At 40.8% G+C, this 22157-nt stretch overlaps 1 pseudogene across 1 annotated transcript in view; it reads right to left on the bottom strand.

The window, feature by feature from the left end:
• Nucleotides 1-680: 680 nt before the first annotated feature.
• Nucleotides 681-22157, bottom strand: part of LOC149198253 (prefoldin subunit 2 pseudogene) — a 79054-nt pseudogene continuing 57577 nt past the window's right edge. The window contains exon 2 of the transcript XR_016254800.1: nt 681-1528. The product of XR_016254800.1 is annotated as a prefoldin subunit 2 pseudogene (transcript). The remainder of the gene's footprint in view (nt 1529-22157) is intronic.

Here is a 22157-nt window from a genome sequence, read left to right as displayed (position 1 = left end):
TAGTAAAAACTCTCAGCTCTGATACCATGTCAATGTAAGGAGTAACTCCAAACTTGGCAAATCTTGCATTAACATGAAATTGTATTTAATACAATGGAAACGACCTTTGGTGTCTCCTTCCAAGATCTGAGTGACTCTTCTTCCAAGATCTGAGTCTCTTGCTATCCACCTATGATTCTTCATATTTCATCTACTTGTAATTTATTTACAAACACAAAATCCTGAAGGATTGTGTCCAACACATAGGAATTAGAGCATAGGAAAAAAAAATAAACAAAGGGGGCAAATAGAGAAATGGACCAAATAGTATCAAAAGTGGAGTGAACATAGAAAAAAAGGAAAGTGATACAGGGTGTTTTAAGTGTTATACACAATCATCCTTAACTGACCCTTGAGTCTCACTGCAATTTTGTTTCTGCTGTCAATTCCATAAGCCGACATGAAAAAAGGAAAGTATAAATAATAATAATGCCACTGTCCCAAATTTTTTAACAGATCGCAATAGCTTAGCTGCCTGCCCTTAACTCTCTTTGGGGCTAATTTAGCATATCAATTTTCAATTAAACTAATAACTTTCAGAGTCTAAAATACTCGGAGGAAATTCACTTCTAGTTTGTCTAGTCTAATTTGTAAAACCACCGTAGCGTAGGAAAGAAACAACTTGATAAAAAAACAATATATGTTTGAATGCTGAGAAATATGATTGCTGCTGCAATATACTATTCATGTAATGTAAAACTGCCATAAATATCACCAGTTTCTTTCATTGGCTTCCTCGGACACAATCACAGAAATATTTAACACAAGCAATGAAATGACCAATTACATGTCCAGGTCATTTACATGATGCAAGGCAAATGAAACAATATTTTAGGGAGATCCAACAAAGGTTACTCATAGTAACATGGCGATACTCGTCAACTTAAAAAGTGTGGCCTTGCTTTAGATATCTAGATCATCGATCTTGTCCAAATTTTAACTAGTGAATAGTTTTTAAAAAAAGCAACTAGCAGAAGAGAACCTAACCACTGAAAAATTGCAAATACTCTAGAACACTATTCATCATTTTTTGCGATTCACGCTGGACCCACAAGAACCCCTTGAGCTGAACTTTCTTTTCGTTCTCCCTCATTTTGGATCTCATCTTCTCCTCTCCTAATCTTGATCTTATATTTAGCCTCATAATCTGCTATCAACTTTTTCTTCTTCTGTAATGCCTCTGTAAGCCTAGCAATCACCTCCTGCAAGCCTTCTTTGTTCCTCTGTACAGCAGGTAGAACCTCTGCAATTGTCCTCTCCACCAAAACCCCACCAATCATTCTGTAGCACTTTCTTGTGGGGTCCAGAGGTTGAATTGCTCCAATAACCAGTGAGTGCTCGCTCAATTCCATCTCCAACTCTGTAATCTTAGAGTAAAGCTGGTTGAGTTCAGTTCTCAAGACACTCCAGCGGTTAGCAACAACCTGCTCATTAATAGGCTCTCCCCCACTGTCTGTAGATTTATCTGCCATTTCTGTTACAGTATTCCCTACAGACATTAGAAACAAGTGTTAAAGACATTAGAAAAGGAACATAAAAGAGGAGAAAGAAAAATAATTGGAAATAGAACATTATCAGGCTACTTGCAACCACCACATGCATGGAAACATATATATTTCAAAAGAACAATTAGAAAGCGTGGCATGTTCTTGCCTCAATCTCATAGTTTGAAAATCCATTCATTGCTATTAATAGGGAAAATTTTGCAAACGAACTATTTTTGGGACATTTTCTGGAAAAAAATATTCGCCAATTTGGTTAAAAATTCGACTATCTTTTACATATATATGATTAAATAGATGATATTCACCATACATTTACCAATTTTAATAGTAAATTACATGGTTTTTTATTGAACATTCGCCTACATTCCATACGTATGAATTTTTGAACCAGAATAGTTGCCTGCAATACTACATATAGGAAAATATTTAAATCCTTGAAAAATTCCCTGGTTATTAAATTTTCTTCTCAATAGCAGCTTGGTAAGATAACAAAGTGGAGGTTTTTCACAGCCCCAACAAGGTTCAAATCCCAAGAGAAGCATTTTGCCTCTCGTGGAATCACCCATGCAAGCAAGCCACTTATAGTATTTGGTGCTAGGTGCAAGTCCTAGGCGACTTTTATAGAATACAAAAACCCCCGCTGCGAATGGCTATCAGTCAATGGATCTTCCTCAGGTGTTGTAAGCCAGCTACTTTGCATTGTAATATTCCCAGATTGGGGAAGGACACACTTGCTGCACAAGCAACTTGTCGAGAAAATTCAGAGGAAAAAATATCCACTTAGGTATCTTTCCTTTTCACAGCCATATTCCAAGTTTGTAGTTGCTAGTTAGTATCCATTGTCATTTTTTTTTCAAAGACAAAAGGTCATTGTACAATTAAATCAACCCAAAATTTAGTTTGTCAGATCTCTCCTGATTAGAGAGTTCAATTTTGCACCTGGATTATATCTTCCCTGCAAATATCTTGCTAACCTTAAAGGTCGTTCTAGCATTTCAGTTCAACTTCGCCTATTTCATGATTATTTCTGTTGAGTCTGGGATCTATCTATACTTAGTATATTTATTGCTAACAGTGAACTGTTCCCTTCCTTCGACCTCTGGTATTGTCAGGCTGAGTTCATTTTATCAGAGCTTAACTTGAAACTTGAAGCTTATCTTAAAACTTGCTGTTAGTCTCACTCAATCGCAGACTGATTAAGATATTGAATTCCTCCTAAATCTAGCCATTCCTCCCGGAGGTCCTGGTATTTATACACAGGTATCAGAATTAACCTTTGCACCTCAGAATTAAATCTCTCATTTCGATTAGAGGGGCCTATAACAGAGCTCCCTTACCTGCTCTATTCAATTACTCCAGTTCATCACTTATTTTATGCAGCAGGTGATCAAAAGAAATCAGAAGCAAGATTATAAAGAAATGGATGCTACAGAACATGGAAAATGTTCATTAGATTTTTGTTTGAGCTCTTTCCTTTACTTCTATTTATAAATGATGCTATGTGGAACAAAGAAAAATCCAATTCAGATACGATCAATGCAAAATTGAACTATGATAGTATAAACCCCTTTTTCCCACTTTGAGCAAACCTACAAATATACCACTTAATCCAACTCTAAATCTTTAAAATAAAAACAGGCCTTTCAAAAAATATTTCAAGGCTTAAAGATCATATGGTGTTCAGACAGAGTTCGATGAGATTATGCATATGATACAAGACCAATGTCAAGAGGTGAGCTAAGTTGGTAAAAGCAAGGCATTGCTTTAAGCCCCCCAGGGTTCAGTAACTCAAAAGAGGTGGCTAGTGTGCTACCCATACGAGGGCATTAAGTTGGACCATATGATTGTACCATGTACTCCGCATTTCAGCTCTTGATAGGTGGTGGATGATGGCCATTGCCTCTCAAACCTGCATTTTAAGTGGTAAAGCCCTAAAACACAAGTGTAACCTTAAGGGAACTAAGATGAGTTGCCCACTGTCACCACAACTACGTACTCTCTCACTTTAGGCCAGTTCTCCTTCCGCACAAGTGGGCTGTGCCTAATTGAACTGTATGATAAACTTTAGAAAATGGATAGGACAGTAGACCACGACTACTGCATATAAGGCAGGAGGGTTCAAAAAATATGTATGGAAGGGGTTAGATAATGCTGTTACAAGTTACAACATGCTAAAATCTTCCAACGAATGATATTTCGTGATGCTGTTACAAGTTCTTTTTTTTAGAAGAAAAAAACGCTGGCTTTATATTAAATAGTAAAGATGTTGTTACAAGTTACAACATGCTAAAATCTCCCTATGAATGCTATTTCAGATTGCAGTAAATTACTGGGCCTTCACAAAGGCACTCCTTAATACTCATATACATGACAAGAAAGGGGTGAATTGTCTACAAACAAGAAATCTGCCCTAACTTTCACTGAAATGATGGCAAAAAATTAACTAGTTTAATTATAAAAATCAGCAAGGAAAAAGACTTAGCAACACCTCAGCCAAGAACCTTCATTAGACAACATATTTTTCCTAGAATTGAAGCCCTTTGCAGCAGAAAGCTAAACCTTCGTAGAATCTAGTTTAACCTGCTTAACCTCCTAACAATAAAATATCATTTCATGCATTCTAAATCCACTTCTCTCAGACAATTATTAAATTACGTGCACAATAAATCTCTTCTGGGAGGGTGCTCCTCCAAATATAATAAAATATGTATGGAAGAAGCTTGGAATGAGTCTTGGTGCCAAATGTCAAACTTATTGAAAAATGTGTAACTAGGTTCGGTCTTCATAAATATGAAATGTACTTTTGATTCTTGTATTTTGTAAAATGAAAGAAAAATTATTATTGTTATTTTTATAGCATGGGTTTCGTCATTTCATGTTCAAGGTCTTTTATTTTAGAGGTCAAGCACCTATTGAGTGCTTCTAGGGTTTGTCCTAGGTCAAGAATTCAAAAGAATCATTGTCATAAGTTGAAGATCCCTTCAAGCACATTGTAACTTGTAAAAAGAATTACTTTTGTATTTAAAAGTGTCAAAATACCCTACAAGACCAAGTTGGCCTGGCAGCTAAGAAGTCGACCTATTTTGAGGAGCCACGTCCACCTTAAGAAGCCTATATAAAGGAGGGAACTTGACCTCCTTGGGACACATTCACTTCTCATTCATACAAGAAAAGGAGAAGCACAAGAAGGCTAGAAAACAAGAAGGACGAAGAAAAGATGTTTCTGGGCTAATTCTCTCTCACATGTGTGAAGAAGGAAGGCTAGGGTTTCCTGCTTCAAGGTCGAAATTCTCTATATGCTAGAAGAGGATCAAAGTTGCTAGAAGAAGAGCCTAATAGGTCACCTACTAGCCCTAAACAAGGCAGCAAAGCAAGTGAAGTTCCTGGGAGGCCTTGGAAGGCTAAATTTCGTTCACATGTGTGGATGTAGTAGCAGTTGCAGGGTGGCGAAAATTTCAGACCTGCAATAGAGGCTGAAATTCTGAAGTTGGGGGTCGAAGTTGTGCTACTGGAAGAGATTTGAATGGGTTTGACTTGGACAAAGGAAGCACATCATCAAGAGAGGTTGGACTTAGTCTTGGAAGGGTATTGGTCTTGGTCTAGAGGTCTTGGAATTCGTCAATTGAAGAATCTATAAGAAGAGAAAAAAAATGGGTTTTCCTCTCAAGTGGAGGGGTTTTGGCCCTGGCTTGCAGCCTATACCTTGTGTTCTTGTGTACTATTGTTCTTGTTTTAGTAGCTATTTGATGATAAGAACAAACATAATAATAAGAGAAGAAGCTAATAAATAAGAAAAAGTAAAAAGGTATCACAAGCAGTGATCATAGAAAGACAAATCATCCTAACTTTTTCCCTATAGATTTCTCAACATGGTATCAGAGCTAAGGTTGGCTAAGGGCATAATGAAAATCTCTACTACATTGAAGAAGTTCCTAAAGAAGTGTATGAAGGTAGCAAGTCATCTCAAGAAGGGCATCAAAGAAGTATGGGATCTCTTATTTTCGCTTAAGAAGGAAGTGACCAAGACATCTACAAAGGACGAAGGACTATTCTCAGCACTCACTGGCACCTTTGAAGATGAGAATATCTGAGTAATCGACAGTGGAGCATCAAGACATATGACTAGGCAACACAAGCTACTAAAAACATTGTCAAGAGGAAAGTCCTCTTATTGCATTGAGCTTGGTGACAACAAGAGCTACCCTTTAAGAGGAATTGGATCTACCTCGCTAACGTTGGAGAATGGAGGAAATATTCATCTTAACAATATCTTGTTTGTTCCAGGTTTGCATAAGAATCTTCTTTCCATTTCATGTCTGGAAGATAAGGGAGACGGAATTGCTTTCATAGATGGAAAGGTTGTAGTATGGGGTAAAAACTCAAGCATAGAAGATGCAAGGTTGATGGGATCCATGAAGAAAGACTTTATAGATTGTTAACTCCCCTCGCTCAAGCTTTGGTTCACATTGAAGTTAGCCCTTGTGAACTTTGGCATAGAATATTTGGTCATCTTCACAACAAAATCTTACCAACCCTAAATTTAATAGTGAATGGCATCCCCGAACTAAAAGAAGATCATGAAGGAGTATGCAAGGGATGTGCATTGGGTAAAAACACGAAGAGGCCATTTGGAAGTAGTGCTTCAAGGTCAAAAGAAATTATGGATCCCATTCATTCCGATGTGTGTGGTCCTGTTGACACCTAATCCTCACGATTGGGTGAATTTATGTAAATAGTTAAATTAGGAATGTGAACAGTCATCAGGAGATGAATTGAGCAATCACACCCTTTTGTATATAACAATAGCATACCTAATGAAATGAATCGAATCAGTTTTACTGCCTATTGGAGTTACTGCCTGGCCTGACATGGTATCAGAGCCAGCTCCCTGTTTAGCCTTTATGTCTTTGTAACTCCTGATCTGCTCCTCTGCTCTCCATATAATTCTGTCTGCCATACCTGCGTTCTGTCTGCCACACCTGCGCTGCCCTGACATATTCTATTTATGATTCCTGCGCCCTGTTTATTTGAATACGCTCAGACTCCATAAACGTTTCATATTCTCTGAACGCTGTCTATCAGTTACATTCAAATTATGTCTGCCATATTCCCTTGAAACTGCTGTTGCGACTGTCGTGGCTTTTGAATCAGGTATCCAGAGCCCTGGGCAAGCCGATTATGGAGCATTGCCTCGACAAAAAAAAAAAAATGATTCTGTGATCTCTTTCCACTATCGGCACTTGAACCCAAGTCTCTCAGGTGAAAGCTGAGTATACTGCGGACGCAATTAACCTTGCATTTTTCAAATGCCAAGAATACAGCATTCGACTTTCTAGGAAATGCCAAGAACTTGTCGAGACGGATTTATCCCAGCAGATGCACCTTGTTTTATATAAAACAGTGATCGACCTGTACTGGGCGGTGAATTAATCAGAGCCCCCCTCCGGTCAATAATACTCTTCGGCCTCTCCATGTCCATTATAGCTTGCTACCTCATATAAGCAATTTCCAATCTTTCAACTTGTGCCTGTGCTATCCAGTGTGTAAAAAGTTCTTCCCGAGTTCGAACAGCCCGTTCTCGCCTGGCAAGATCCTCCTCCTTCATTGAAAGACGTCGTTCTCTGGCATCATAGGCATCATCCAGCTGCTTCCATAGCCTCTAGCAGCTGTCTCGCTGAGACTGGAAGCTATCATGAAGAAGGTACACTTCCATCAAGTTTATTATGGCATGCTAGATTTGGACATTTAAACTATGACAGTCTCCGCTTATTGAAGAAAAATGGTGTTGCTGGTTTGCCTACAATTCCTAGGAAACATAAGCAATGTGATGCTTGCATTCTAGGAAAGCATAGCAAACAGTCTTTTCATGACTCACATTCAAGAGCACATAGGAAGCTTGAACTCATTCATTCAGATTTATGTGGTCCAATGCCTGTTCCTTCTGCAAATGGAAATAAATCTATCATGACATTTATTGATGACTACCCCAGAATGTGTTGGGTTTATTTATTGAAGAACAAATCTGATGCTTTTCAAACATTCAAGAATTTTCATAAATGGATTGAAAATGATGCACAATCTCATATTGGGTCTATTCGCACTGATAATGGAAAAGAATATACATCAAATGAATTTGAAAACTATCTTCGCCAACATGGGATCAAACATCAAACAACTGTGCCTTAATCCCCAACAGAATGGTGTAGCTGAAAGAATGAATAGAACAATCTTGAATATGGTACGATCCATGCTTTTCTTCAAAAATGTAAAGATAATGTTTTGGGCTGATGTTGTTCTATGTGCTGCATATATAAAGAATAGATGTCCATCTAATGCTATAAGAAACAAGACTCCTTATGAATTGTGGTATGGATATGTTCCTTCGGTAAAACATCTCAGGGTCTTTGGTTCCACCTGTTATGCTTTGATACCAAAGGTACATAGAAACAAACTTGGTGCTAGAAGTCGTAAGTGAATCTTCCTGGGGTATTCAAACACCTCCAAAGCATATTGTCTCTATGATGAAGTCAATAAAAATTTTGTTGTATCTAGAGATGTAATTTTTCTTGAATCATCCAAATTTGACAATGTTGTTGAGCGGCAACTTGATCGCTTGGATAGATTCGCAAAAACAAAATCATTTCAAGAATTTGATAATCAGATTCCACATCTTGAAGGGGGGATTCCTATACTAGATCAACATGTGGAATCTTCTTCTGAAGAACACTCTCCCCCGCATGAAACTCCAACAACGGATGATGCTTTAAGTGATGTAATTGATAGAATTGGGAGACTCAATCTTGATTCAGTCCCAACTCAATCAACAAAGCAGCCTGGACCATCTCAGAAAGGTCCCCCAAAGTGGCTGACGAAGACACTTGAAAGTGTTCATCCTGATGAAATTGGAAAAACAGGAACCAAAAATTCAAACCGGCAAAATGGAGGTGATGTAGATGACTCTAATTCACCTGTTGATCTGGATGTTTCTTATGATTGTGAATTGAACTTGTCTACAGATTTTGAACCAACTTCCTTTAAAGAAGTTGCTTCTCATGATGAATGGCAAGAAGCGATGCAAAAGGAGTATGATGCCCTCATAAAGAACGGCACTTGGAAGCTGGTTGATCCTCCATTTGGAACCAAACCAATTGGCTGCAAGTGGGTCTACAAGAACAAGTACAAAGCTGATGGCTCACTTGACAAGCACAAAGCTAGGCTTGTGGCAAAAGGTTTTGCACAGAAAGAAGGGGTCAATTATGAGGAGACTTTTTCCCCCACAGCAAAATGGGCCACCATCCGAACACTCTTTGCACTAACAGCTCAAAACAGTTGGAAAGTCCATCAAATGGATGTAAAAACTGCTTTCTTGAATGGAGATCTAAAAGAGAATGTTTTTATGTCCCAGCCTGAAGGATTTGCTGTGAAAAGACATGAACATAAAGTATGCAAACTTGTGAAGTCCTTGTATGGCCTCAAACAAGCACCGCGAGCCTGGTATGAAAAACTAACTGAGCATCTTCTGAAACTCAACTTCAATCATTTTGATCTTGATGATGCAACTTTATTTGTCAAGAAAGTTGGCAAAACAGTTGTATATCTTGTGGTATATGTAGATGATCTTTTAATGACATGGAACAATGGAAGCTACATTGCATCCATAAAGAAGGAATTGGGGAAAAGTTTTGAAATGACTGATTTGGGCTATGTTCATTACTATCTTGGCATTGAAGTAACCCAACATCCAAAGTCCATATTTCTTTCTCAAAAGAAATACATTGGAGATTTGTTAAACAGATTTGGCATGACAGAGTGCAATCCTCTTACTACTCCAATGGAACAAAACTTAAAGCTCACATCTATTGAAAGAAAGGAATTTGAGGATGCAACAAAGTATAGACAGCTTGTAGGAAGTCTCAACTACCTTACTACTACCAGACCAGACATTTCATTTGCTGTTGGAATCCTCTCCAGGTTTATGCAAAAGCCTTGTGAGGAACATTGGTCCGCTGCAAAAAGAGTTCTAAAGTACTTGAAGGGAACTCAAGACTTTGGAATCAAGTACACACAGGTGGATGACTTCAGTTTGATCGGATACTCTGATTCAAACTTCGATGGAGACAAAGAAACTGGGGTATCTACTTCAGGATATGCTATGAGTCTTGGATCAGGAGCTGTCTCCTGGAGATCACGCAAACAATCAGTTCCAGCAAATTCCACAACAGAAGCAGAATACGTGGCAGTAGCTGAAGCAACAAAAGAAATTGTGTGGCTCAGGAAAATTCTTGAAGATTTGCAGGTAAAATAAGTACAATCAACTCCACTCATGATTGACAACACCTCTGCAATAAAGTTGGCCAAGAACCCAAAGTTCCATGATCGAACAAAGCACATCAATACTAAATATCATCTGATCCGACATCATGTTGAGGCCAAAACAATCCATCTCCGTCATTGTTCCACAAATGAGCAAATTGCAGACATCTTCACCAAAGCGCTTGGAAGAGAAAAGCTTGAAAGATTCAAAACGATGCTTGGAATCACCAACATCCCTTCAGATTAAGGGGAGGGGGGGAATGTTGACACCTAATCCTCGCGATTGGGTGAATTTATGTAAATAGTTAAATTAGGAATGTGAACAGTCATCAGGAGATGAACTGAGCAGTCACGCCCTTTTGTATATAACAATAGCATACCTAATGAAATGAATCGAATCAGTTTTACTGCCTATTGGAGTTACTGCCTGGCCTAACAGGTCCTATGACTCCAAAGTCTCTTGGAGGTCATCTATACTATGTAACATTCATTGATGACCATTCAAGGAAAACTTGGGTTTATTTAATGAAATCCAAGGATGAAGTATTCATCAAATTTCAAGAATTCAAAGCTGAAGTTGAAAACCTTACAAAAAGGAGAATCAAGAATTTAAGGTCTGATAATGGAGGAGAATACACATCAAAGGAAATGATAGCCTTCTGTAAGGAATCTGGGATTAAGAGGGAGTCAATAGTCCCATATAATCCCAAACAAAATGGAGTTGTGGAACGAAAGAATTGATCCATTGTAGAAAGTGTAAAAGCCATGTTACATGATCAAGATTTGCCGAAATTTTTGTGGGGTGAAGCTACCAAGACTCCCGAAGAAGTTGTATACATATAAAATCGAAGTCCACACAGGTCACTAGATAACATGACTCCCGAAGAAGCTTTCACTGGGAAGAAACCAAGCATAGATCATCTCTGAATTTTTGGGTAACCTATCTATATTCATATACCGAAGTACAAGAGAAAGAAGTTGGATCCTTCAGGCATGAAGGGAACATTTGTTGGCTATAGTAACTCTTCTAAGGCCTATAGGATCTACATAACAGGACACCGAATAGAAAGTATTGCATTCAAGAAATCAAAAGATCTCCCTATGGACTCTGATGATGAAGAACTTCTTGTATTTGAAGAGGAAGGTACTAGGGAGGAAGAAGAATCAAATCATGAAGATGAAGGTCCAGTAAACCCATACAACCTATGGTCATCCTCGAAACTAGAAAGAGACCTAACTGATTGAAATCTACTCTATTAGATGCAGAGGGACATGGAGAAGCTAAAGGCACATTCAGAGAAAGCAAGAACCCCAAAAGATATTATGGATATGCAGCATATATGACAAAACTAATAGAAGCAGAGCCATCCACCTTTGAAGAAGTTGTCAATCACCAAGAATTGCAAGATGCCATGAATGAAGAATATCAATCGATAATGAAGAATGGGGTTTGGGAGATCGTACCTAGGCCTGAAGACAAATTTGTGGTGACTTCCAAATGGCTTTACAAGATTAAACATGCGGCAAATGGAAGTATTGATAAGTATAAGGCAAGATTTGTGGCTAGGGGCTTCTCTCAACAAGAAGGCATCAATTATGAAGAGACATTTGCTCCAACAACAAGGTATACAACTATACGCTCACTGGTCTCTTTGGAAGCATCAATGGGATGGAACATTCATCAAATGGATGTCAAGATTGCATTCTTGAATGGCACAATTGATGAAGAAGTCTATATAAAGAAACCCATGGGATTTGAAGCCAAACATAGAGAGGCTTATGTTTGCAGGTTGAAGAAGGCACTATATGGCTTTAAGCAAGCACCAAGGGCATGGTATGCAAGGATGGATGCACACCTACAAAGATTGGGCTTCACAAAAAGTTTTGTTGATCTGAATCTCTATATTAAGGTTGTGAAGAATGAGCCCGTAATCATTCTTATATATGTGGATGATCTTCTCTTGACAGGTGTAGAAGGTTGAATCCATGAATGCAAGAAACAATTAGCAGCAAAATTTGATATGAAGGACCTTGGGATGATGCACTACTATATGGGACTGGAAGTCTGGCAGGGACCTGATGAGATTTACCTAGGTCAAGGAAAGTATGTGATCGAAATGTTGAAGAGGTTTGACATGATGGAAACCTATGAAAACCCCCATGATCACAAACTTGAAAAGGCTAAGGAGTTATGAATCGAGCCCAGTGGATCCGACCAAGTATAGACAATTGATTGGCTCACTGATGTACTTGGTGAATATTCGACCAAACATATGTTTTGCATTGAATGTTCTCAATCAGTTCCAAGTGGAGCCAAAGCATGATCATTGGATAGCAGCCAAGCACATTCTGAGATATCTGTAAGGAAAAATCCACTACTGCTTGAAATATGATAGGAGGATTAATGTCCACTTGATCGGATATACAGATTCTGATAGGGGATGTAGTGAGCAGGATGGAAGAAGCACTACAAGAGGATGTTTCAGTTTGGGATCCTCCGTGGTCTCATGGATGAGCCAAAAGCAAGAATCGGTTGCTTTGAGTTGCGTTGAGGCTGAATACAATGTAGCCTGTGAAGTAAGAAGGGAAGTTGTCTGGTTAAGGAAGTTGTTGTCCAACTTGTTTGAAGAAAAATTGACCCTACAACAATACATTGTGATAACACCGATTGTATAAGATTGTCTGAAGACCTAGTGTTTCATGGAAAGACAAAGAATATAAACAACAAGTATCACTACATTCAGTAGCTAGTACAAGATGGTGTATTGCAGCTACGATTGGTGAACATGTAGTTGATATATTGACAAAATCTCTTCCTAATAAGAAGCTTGTGTATTTGAGAGACAATCTTGGTCTGGTTGATATATCCCCCCTAGTTGAGAGGGAGAGATAGGCACATCATTATTGTTTTCATTTGGGAAGAGAGAATGGAGGATTGGGTAAGCATCTGCCATTCAATGCTCTTTGAGGATGAGGTAGGGCATCGAAGATAAGAGTAGTCAAAGACCGATATTCTTTGAGGACTAGCTATCCAAGATTAGAATAGTCCTAGAAGGACATACTCTTTGAACACACCGGTGGAGTATGTGCCTTGAGAGACAATGATGATGGTGCTTATAAATCATTGGTCTCACCAGCATTGTGCTCTAATCTTATGGAGAGATAGAGTTGTTAGTCAAGGCCTTGTTATGTGACAATGTTGGTTGTTATGATGCTAAATAGATGGGTTACCAATCCAACTATTCTTATGAGAGCTCTTCAGATTGAGAAGGTCCATGTACCATTTATGAATACCTCCCTAGTTAAGAGGGAGTGTTGAATTATGTGTAACTAGGTTCGGTCTTCATAAATATGAAATGTACTTTTGATTCTTACAATTTGTAAAATGAAAGAAAATTTATTATCATTATTTTTGAGCATGGGTTTCATGCTCAAAGTCTTTTATTTTACAGGTCAAGCACCCATTGAGTGCTTCTAGGGTTTGTCCTAGGTCAAGAAGTCAAAAGAGTCATTGTCATAAGTTGAAGACCCCTTCGGGCACATTGTAAATTTGTAAAAAGAATTATTTTTATATTTAAAAGTGTCAAAATACCCTTCAAGACCAAGTCAGCCTGGCAACTAAGAAGTCGACCTATTTTGAGGAGCCACGTCCACCTTAAGAAGCCTATATAAAGGAGACAACTCGGCCTCCTTGGGATACATTCACTTCTCACTCATACAAGAAAAGGAGAAGCACAAGAAGGCTAGCAAAGAAGAAGAATGACGAAGAAAAAATGTTTTTGGGCTAATTCTCTCTCACATGTGCGAAGAAGACTAGGGTTTGCTGCTTCAAGGTCAAAATTCTCTATCTGTTGGAAGAGGATCAAAGTTGTTGGAAGAAGGGCCTAATAGGTCACCTACTAGCCCTAGACAAGGAAGCAAGGCAAGAAAAGTTGTTGGGAGGCCTTGGAAGCCTAAATTTCGCTAACGTGTGGAGGCAGTAGCAGTTGCAGGGGCATGAAAATTTCAGACCTGCAGTAGAGGCCGAAATTCTTAAGTTGGGAGTCGACGTTGTGTTGCTGGAAGAGATTTGACAAGGTTTGACTTGGACAAAGGAAGCACATCATCTGGAGAGGTCAAACTTGGTCTTGGAAGGGTATTGGTCTTGGTCTAGAGGTCTTGAAATTCGTCAATTGAAGAATCTATAAGAAGAGAAGAGATTTACAGGTTTTCCTCTCAAGTGGAGAGATTTTGGCCCTGGCTTGCAACCTATATCATGTGTTCTTGTGTACTATTGTTCTTCTTGTTTTGGTAGTTGTTTGATGATAAGAACAAACATAATAATAAGAGAAGCTAATAAATAAGAAAAAGTAAAAAGATATCACAAGCAGTTATCATAGAAAGAGAAATCATCCTAACTTCTGCCCTATAGATTTCTCAACCAACCTCTCATGAAAGGCACCCTATTGTGTAATGCTTCTTTAACCAAGTATGATAGTTTGTTGTGCCACTTATCTTCATTCTCCCTGGAGCACTCTTCAAGAGGCTTACCTTCCAAACCGTGACCAATAAAAAACATATTAAGGCTATGTCAAGAGAGCAATGAATAAGGAAGGTAATTATTTTTCCTTGGGATGCCAAAAATAATGCTAAAAATAGAAAGGGGAGCTAGGGCACTCTCAAGGAATGTGCATTAGCCTTGACTAATGTGCCTTTATAGCCAACTCATCCTCCCCAAAGAACTCAAGCACCATTGGAATGTGTGCAAAGGAGGCTTTTGGGACCACAAAAAATATTAAAATACATCTCCAAAGGTGGGCTCCCTTGATAAATGTGCAAATGTTAGTTATGCCTCCATAAGTGTGCCATGTTGCAATGATTAACAAATCACTCCACTAGGTGAGAGAGTCAACCAACTCATTAGGCATGCAAACATTAGAAATGGTAGTATAACTACTTTAGTGCCCCCTCAAAGAATGTGCAAAGAAACCTAAATACATGTGCATTCGACCAAACCAACTTCAAAAACCCTCAAAGAAAGGTGGGCGCTATAAAGTATAGAAGGCGAAGCCCTCCAAAAAAAGTACAAAATAGCCAACCAAGCACCACAAGGTGAACCGTGAAACCATGCACAAAAATAATCAATCCTCCTCAATACGATGGGCCAAATATAGAGGGCACTCTAGAAATATGTGCACAAAGTGCACCACTCAAGATATGAGCCAAGATGTGAGGGAATGCAACCAACTATCAAGTCAACCATCAATAGACCAAATGCTCCATCAACCAAGTCTCTAAAACACATAGCACCACTACGTGACATCATATGTAAGTAAAGAATGCAAGGTGCCCATTCAACTCTCACTCATAATGATGAAAAAGGCATCAAGAGCAACAACAAATGGCAATCAAGCAAATACCATTGATACACATCTTGCTTGCGCAGGAGCTTCAATGAGTCACGATCTCATACAACATGAGAAGTAACACTAGACATTAAGGTAGCATTCATAAATTATATATAGATATAGATATATATAAGACCGGATACAAATGATGTTCACCTCTGGTGCGGACAAGGTCCTAAACTTCACTCACACGGTCAAGTCAATCCTTTCCCTCCACTCAAGACTTGTGCAAAACTTCAAATCCTACCCAAAGAGATGTTATGCTCATGGAGAAGAGGCCAAGGAATCCATTACGCATGTGATCACATATTGATCCAGGACCTTAAGGACCAATTAGGTGCCGACATGTGGCAAGCTCCAAGGCCGCCAAGTGGCCCTGGAATGGTTATGTAAAACTTGTTGGGGTCTGACAGAATCGAACTCGTGACCTCCAGAAACTTGTTGGGGTCCGACAAAATCGAACTCGTGACCTCCAGCAAGATAAGACAGCGCTCTACCACCTTTGCCAAACGTTGTTTCTTAACAAACCATGGATGCAGTGCATATTTGTTTTGTATCGAATGGAGATTTGTTTTATAAAGCGCTTCAATCCACATTGTTGATCTAACCTTTCCAGATCCAACGGATATTGCGTCATCTACTCACAACTAGCCCGAACAATCTCAACCGTTGATGTATTCCGCTCAATCTAACGGTTGTCACGCAATCTCGTGCAGATTCATGCACGACGGTTAACACTCTAAGAGCACGCAAGAAAAGTTGTTTTGGTGTGCTATGTGTCGACTATTAAGGCTAATCGCGTGCTTTTGGTAAAATATAGCTTACAACCTTTCGCCCGCGTGAGAAACCACTCTTCACTTATCAATACTGAAGTTGAAGGATTAACCATGATCGCCAGATGAACGCACGATAAGGTCTTATCCCTAACCGTCGGGGTATACCGCCCATATGTGCGCCAAGAAGTTGATGTAACGGCAACCTTCGACGGTCAGCCTGGCAGAGCGGATAAACTTAGGCGGATATGCTAAGTTTAGCTGAAGATAAGTGTAGTTCACCAATATTGGTGGAGTATCCCTAGAGGATATTGCATAAAAGCACTCCAACAGCCGTTTTCGACAGAAAACAAAAGGAAACATAGGAGAGACAAAGAAGCAGAGAGAGTGAAACAAGAGACTCGCTAGGCTAATTAAAGCCTTCTGAAGCCGATGGGATAGTCCAGAGAAGCTGGGGAAGTCATCTTCATGGAGAATTTCATCTAGGAAGATTGATGTTGGAGCTCAAGAGCCACAAGAGGTTGGAGGTAGTTGTAGGAGCTACTAGTACTTGTTCTCAGTGAACTAACAGTCGTTCCTAACTGTAATGAGAATTCTGAATCCATTGCAGGGATTTGCAGAAGCATTTGGAGAATTCTAAAGGCCGAGATGCTACAAGGAAGTTTCAGGCAGCAAATGATCAAATGATCAGTCTGTTGTTGGTGTCTGATATGTGTTGGAGACAGTAGAAGAAGTTTCAGAGATAGTTGAAGAATTCTGAAGGAGTTAGTGCCATCAAGAAGCTTAGTTAGCTCAGAGCACTGATTGAAGGAATCAAGTCTAAGGAAGCTTAGATCTGTTTGCATAGTGATGCCAGCGATGACAGGGATATAGATGGTATTCTAAGCCCACTGGTTCAATTCAGTAACCTTTGGAGTTAAGTGTGGAACTTGTAAAAAAATTGTTGACATAATCCCAAAGAGCCAAGTCAAGATGACAAAAGCTCAAGGAGACATAGCCCACGATATTTGGGTGAACTCCTAGATTAAATTTGATGTTATGTGTTTGTAGAAATTTTTGTTTTCCCACCCCGGTTTTCAGTTTCTCCTTATTTCTCCCATGTAGTTAAATGCCCATTCCCATAACCATACATTTAACAGACTGAAAAAAAAAAAAAAATAAATAAATAAATAAATAAATTATTGCTAAAAACACAAATTCTGGAAATTTTTCAGAATGCTGGAAATTGCAGAATTAAAAATCAGCAATCAAAAACAGCCATTAAAACACATTAAAACACTGATATTTTTGGTCAACTTGACCCTGGAAAAACCCCCTACAACTCTTGGGGAAAACCAGTTTGAGAGCTCTTCTTTATTTCTGAAAATTGCCTTTTTACAGTGAGAATTATTCAGCAAAAAAATCAGCAAGCAAATTTACAACTTATCTCCTTTTTCGTGCCTCACAGCAATCTGGAAATTACAGCAAACAGGACAGCAATAAATGTTGTACAACCTTCGTTTTGTGTGCAGAAAAATCAGCAAACTGCTCCTTGATTTTTGTGCAAAAATCTGCCTTTCACTATGTGCTGAATCAGCGGTACAAATCTGCTCAACTGCTGCCTTGGAATGTGTGCCAAGCTGCTGTCTCCTTCTCCTCCCTGCTCAGAAATCTCTCTTGCTCTCTTGCTCTCCTTCTCCCAATCTGCTCATGAAAGAATGAATGACCTTTTCCTCCTTTTCCTCCTTTAATATAACTCCAAGTGAATTTTGGGTGATCCAAGTGACTTTTGGGTGATCTCTAAATCCAATGGCTGAAATTAAATGCTCATTTAAATCTCACTTTCTATTTTTTAATTCACCCCACTTTAATAAAGACCCACTTAGTCATTTATTTCCAAAGTCACTTTTCCTTTCTAATTTTTCATTTACTTTATAAAAGTTACTTTAAAATTAAACTTAGAAACTTTATCACTTAAAGTCACTTTTAAATTAGATTTAACTTTATAAAATTATAAAGTCACTTTAGGAGAAAAATTAAATTCTTTTGGACACTTTTCCCTAGGCCAAAGATCAAAGCCTGAGGGAACCACCTGTCCTCCGGTACCAAATTTCAACACTCCCTCTTACCGAGGAAGGTGTTCCTCACCACACCCATCTTGTCTCTGAAGTAGACATGCTTGCCCCGTGGTAAGGCTTTGGTAAGAATATCTGCAACCTGCTCATCAGTGGAAATATACTCAAGCTTCACAGCTCCCTTCTGAACATAGTCTCTGATGAAATGATATCTGATCCCGATATGCTTTGACTTGTCATGAAATACTGGATTCTCCGTGAGTTTAATGCAACTCTGATTATCACAGTAAATCACTGAAGGTCTCGACGGCTGACCAAATAAGCCAAACAACATCTTGCGAAGCCAGATAGCCTCACAACTAGCTAGACTGGCTGCCATATACTCTGCTTCCGCTGAACTCAGTGCTACTGACTGCTGCTTCCGGCTGAACCATGACACTACTGCTGAACCCAACCCAAAACAGCACCCTGAAGTGCTCTTCCTATCAAAAGCACAACCTGCCCAATCAGAATCAGTGTATCCTGCCAATCTCACTCCATCTCCCTGCCTGTAGTCCAAACCATAATCCACTGTCCCCTGCAAGTACCGCAAAATGTGTTTTGCAGCCACCCAGTGAACCTTCCTAGGCTCACACATAAACTGACTCATCGTGTTGACTGCAAAACAGATGTCTGGTCTAGTGTTGACCAAATACATCAAGGAACCAATCAGCTGCCTGTACAATGTGGAATCCACCAACTCGGAATCCGAAGCATGAAGCTTCTTCCAGTTCGTGATCATCGGTGTCGACATGGGTCTCCAATCCTCCATGTGGAATCTGCTAAGGATGTCCACAATATACTTCCCCTGCCCCAGGAAGAAATGCCCCTCCTCCTGCCACACCTCCAAACCCAAAAAGTAATGCATCAAGTCGATGTCCTTCATCTCAAACTCCGCCGCAAGATCTCTCTTGCAGTGCTCTATGAGTCTCTCTGCACCTGTAATGATCAAGTCATCCACATACAGCACCAGAATGAGAGGCTCCTCACCAATCACAATAAAGTAAAGGTTCGGATCTGCCTCACTCTTTGTGAAACCCATCCCCTGCAAATATGTATCTATCCTGGAGTACCAAGCTCTGGGAGCTTGCTTCAGGCCATAAAGGGCCTTCTTCAGTCTGCACACATGGGACTCCTTCCCATGCACCTCAAAGCCCTGTGGCTGCTCAATGTACACCTCCTCCTGTATGAAGCCATTGAGAAATGCGGTCTTCACATCCATCTGGTGGATCTTCCAACCCATCTCTGCTGCTATCGATATAATGGAGCGGATCGAAGTATATCGAGCCACGGGAGCGAAGGTCTCCTCATAATCAACTCCCTCTACCTGGGAGAACCCTCTAGCCACAAACCTCGCTTTGAATTTCTCAATGCTGCCATCTGCAGCATGCTTTACCTTGTAAAGCCATCTGGAAGTAACCACGGATTTGCCCTCAGGCCTCGGCACCACCTCCCAAACATCATTCTTCATGATAGAAGAATACTCCTCCTGCATGGCCTCTCTCCAGACCTTCTGGCTAGCTGCCTCCTCATAGCTAGAAGGCTCAGAGTCAAGGATGCTGGTAACCATCGCCATATAGCTACAAAACCTCTCAGGTGGTCTACTCTCTCTGACCGGCCTCTTCGGCTCAGCAACAGATGTGGCATCTCTCAAGGTGTCCTGAAGCCACTTGGGCTTCCTCTTCCCTGAGCGCACTTCTCCCACCGGAGAATGAAACTCCTCCTCCTCATCATCATCAGTAGCCTGAACTCCTGACTGTCTGTCTGTTGTCCTCCTGCCTGCACCTGAACCTGTAGAAGCTGAGGTACCGTGTGAACTGTCCATCAATGGACTCCCTAGTGAACTGCTCTGCATGCTGCCCGGAGCACCACCCCTCTGGCTCGGCGAGCCACTGCTCACTGACAGACCTGACATCCTCATAGATGTACCTCCGGATCCTCCTGATCCCTGCCCACTGGATCCCTGCGACTGACTCAACTGCTGCTGAGGGTCTGGCTGATCCAGATACTCTAACTACCGTGACCTCCTAAAGGCCCTGTCCTCCTCGAACTTCACATCCCATCTGACAACAACTCTCCTCTGTGCAGGAATGTAAATCCGAAAGGCCTTTGAGGTCTCACTGTAGCCCACAAAGATACCCTTCTCTGCGGTGGGCTCTAGTTTGGTCCTCTTCTCCTTGGGTATATAGGAGTATGTAATGCATCCAAAGATATGAAGATGACCAATATCAGGCTTCTTCCCAGAGAAAGCCTCCTCCGGAGTCATGTCAAGGCACGATGCGGACTCCTGTTCTGCAAGTAAACAGCTGTGTTGCAGGCCTCTGCCCACAAGAACAATGGCAACCCCTGATCATGTAACATGGCTTTGGCAGCCCCTATGATGGATCTGTTCTTCCTCTCTGCAACCCCGTTCTGCTGGGGGTTGTAAGGAACAGTGAACTCCCTCCTAATGCCTGCCTCCGCACAATAGTCAACAAACTCTCCAAGGGTGTACTCTCCTCCATTGTCCGACCTCAAGGACTTGATCTTTCGACCTGTCTGAGTCTCCACAAGAACTCTGAACTCCTGAAACCGCTTGAAGACCTCACTCTTGGTCTTCAAAAAATAAATCCAGGTCCTCCTGGAGTGATCATCAATGAATAAAACATAGTACTCATATCCACTCAAGGAAACATGAGACATCCGACCGCTCACATCGGAATGAATCAAATCAAGTATCCCCGTCACTCTGCGGTCACTGCTGGGAAAAGGGGATTTGGCAAATTTGCCCATCGCACAACCTCTGCAAGTATCAAAGTGATCAGTACTGAAATCTGGCACACCTGTAGTGATTTCCCGTAATGTCCTCAAGGCTCCATAATACATATGTCCCATTCTGCGGTGCCAAATCTCACACAGCTCAGAACTGCTAGCTCTGCTGTCGGTACTACTACTCAATGCCAAAAGGGGTTGGAATGCAAACTTGTACACCTTTGCATGGCGTACACCTATCACTCTAGCTGAATCAGCTGGAGTGCCCCTGGGATACATCAACACCTGTCCTCCCCTGAACAGTACCTCATATCCTCTGTCCTCCAAAGCTGAGACGGATATGAGGTTCTTCCTCATCCCTGGCACATAAAGAACCTCTGACACCTTCAAGGGAGGTTTGGACTCCCTCTGAAATGTCACTGTCCCCACCCCGACTGCTCTAACAACTCTGTCATCACCGAGTACTACCTCAATATCAATGCCACTCTCTGAAAGCTCTGAGAAGTACTCACGGACTCCTGTCATATGACGTGAAGCCCCACTGTCCACATACCAGATACCTGAAGATGCTCCACTAATCGAGGGAAAAGCATGCTCCCTCTGAACCTGTGTAGCAGGTGATCCTGCACTAAAGGACTCACACGTAGTGAACGCAAACTCTCGGTCAAAACGACCAGCAAAGTCCTCAATCTCTGTTGAAGCTGCCACGTCCTAGTTCTTCCCCTTCTTCTTCTTCTTCTCCGGACACACAACTGCATAGTGTCCCATCTTTTGACAATTCCAACACTTCACCTTGGAATAGTCCTTCTGTGTGTTCCCCTGTTTACCTTTACCTTTGCCTTTGCCCCCACCACTGCTTGTGGAAGCCTGCTTCTTCCCTTTGCCTTTCTTGCCTCCTGCCACCAGTGCTACATCCTCATCCTGCTCAACTGGCTTGGCTGCCCCAAGCTGACCTTTCCTGATCTCTGTCTGAATGCAATCATCCCAAAACCTCTCCCATGTGGGAAGGGCCTCACGTGCACAAACCCCATCAGCAAAGTTCAACCATGAACGGGGGAGGCCATTCACTGCAATCCGCACCAACTCAGTGGGTGGAATGGCCTCTCCAATCGCTGCCAACTCATCTCTCACATTAGTAATCTTTGTGAGATATCCAGCTGCACTATCATTACCCATCTTAATGTTCTTCAGCTTCTCCTTCAGGACCATCTTCCGGTTCTCATTGGTACTCTGGTAGAGATTGGACAATGCTGTCCACATCTCATGGGCATTGCTCTTTCCTCTCACATGAGGAAT

Source organism: Pinus tabuliformis, chromosome 2_2 (genome assembly GCF_031772625.1).
Source record: "Pinus tabuliformis cultivar Carrire ecotype Pingquan chromosome 2_2, CPIR1, whole genome shotgun sequence".
In the NCBI taxonomy this organism is placed as follows: domain Eukaryota; kingdom Viridiplantae; phylum Streptophyta; class Pinopsida; order Pinales; family Pinaceae; genus Pinus; species Pinus tabuliformis.
This window is presented reverse-complemented; position numbering and strand designations above follow the sequence as displayed.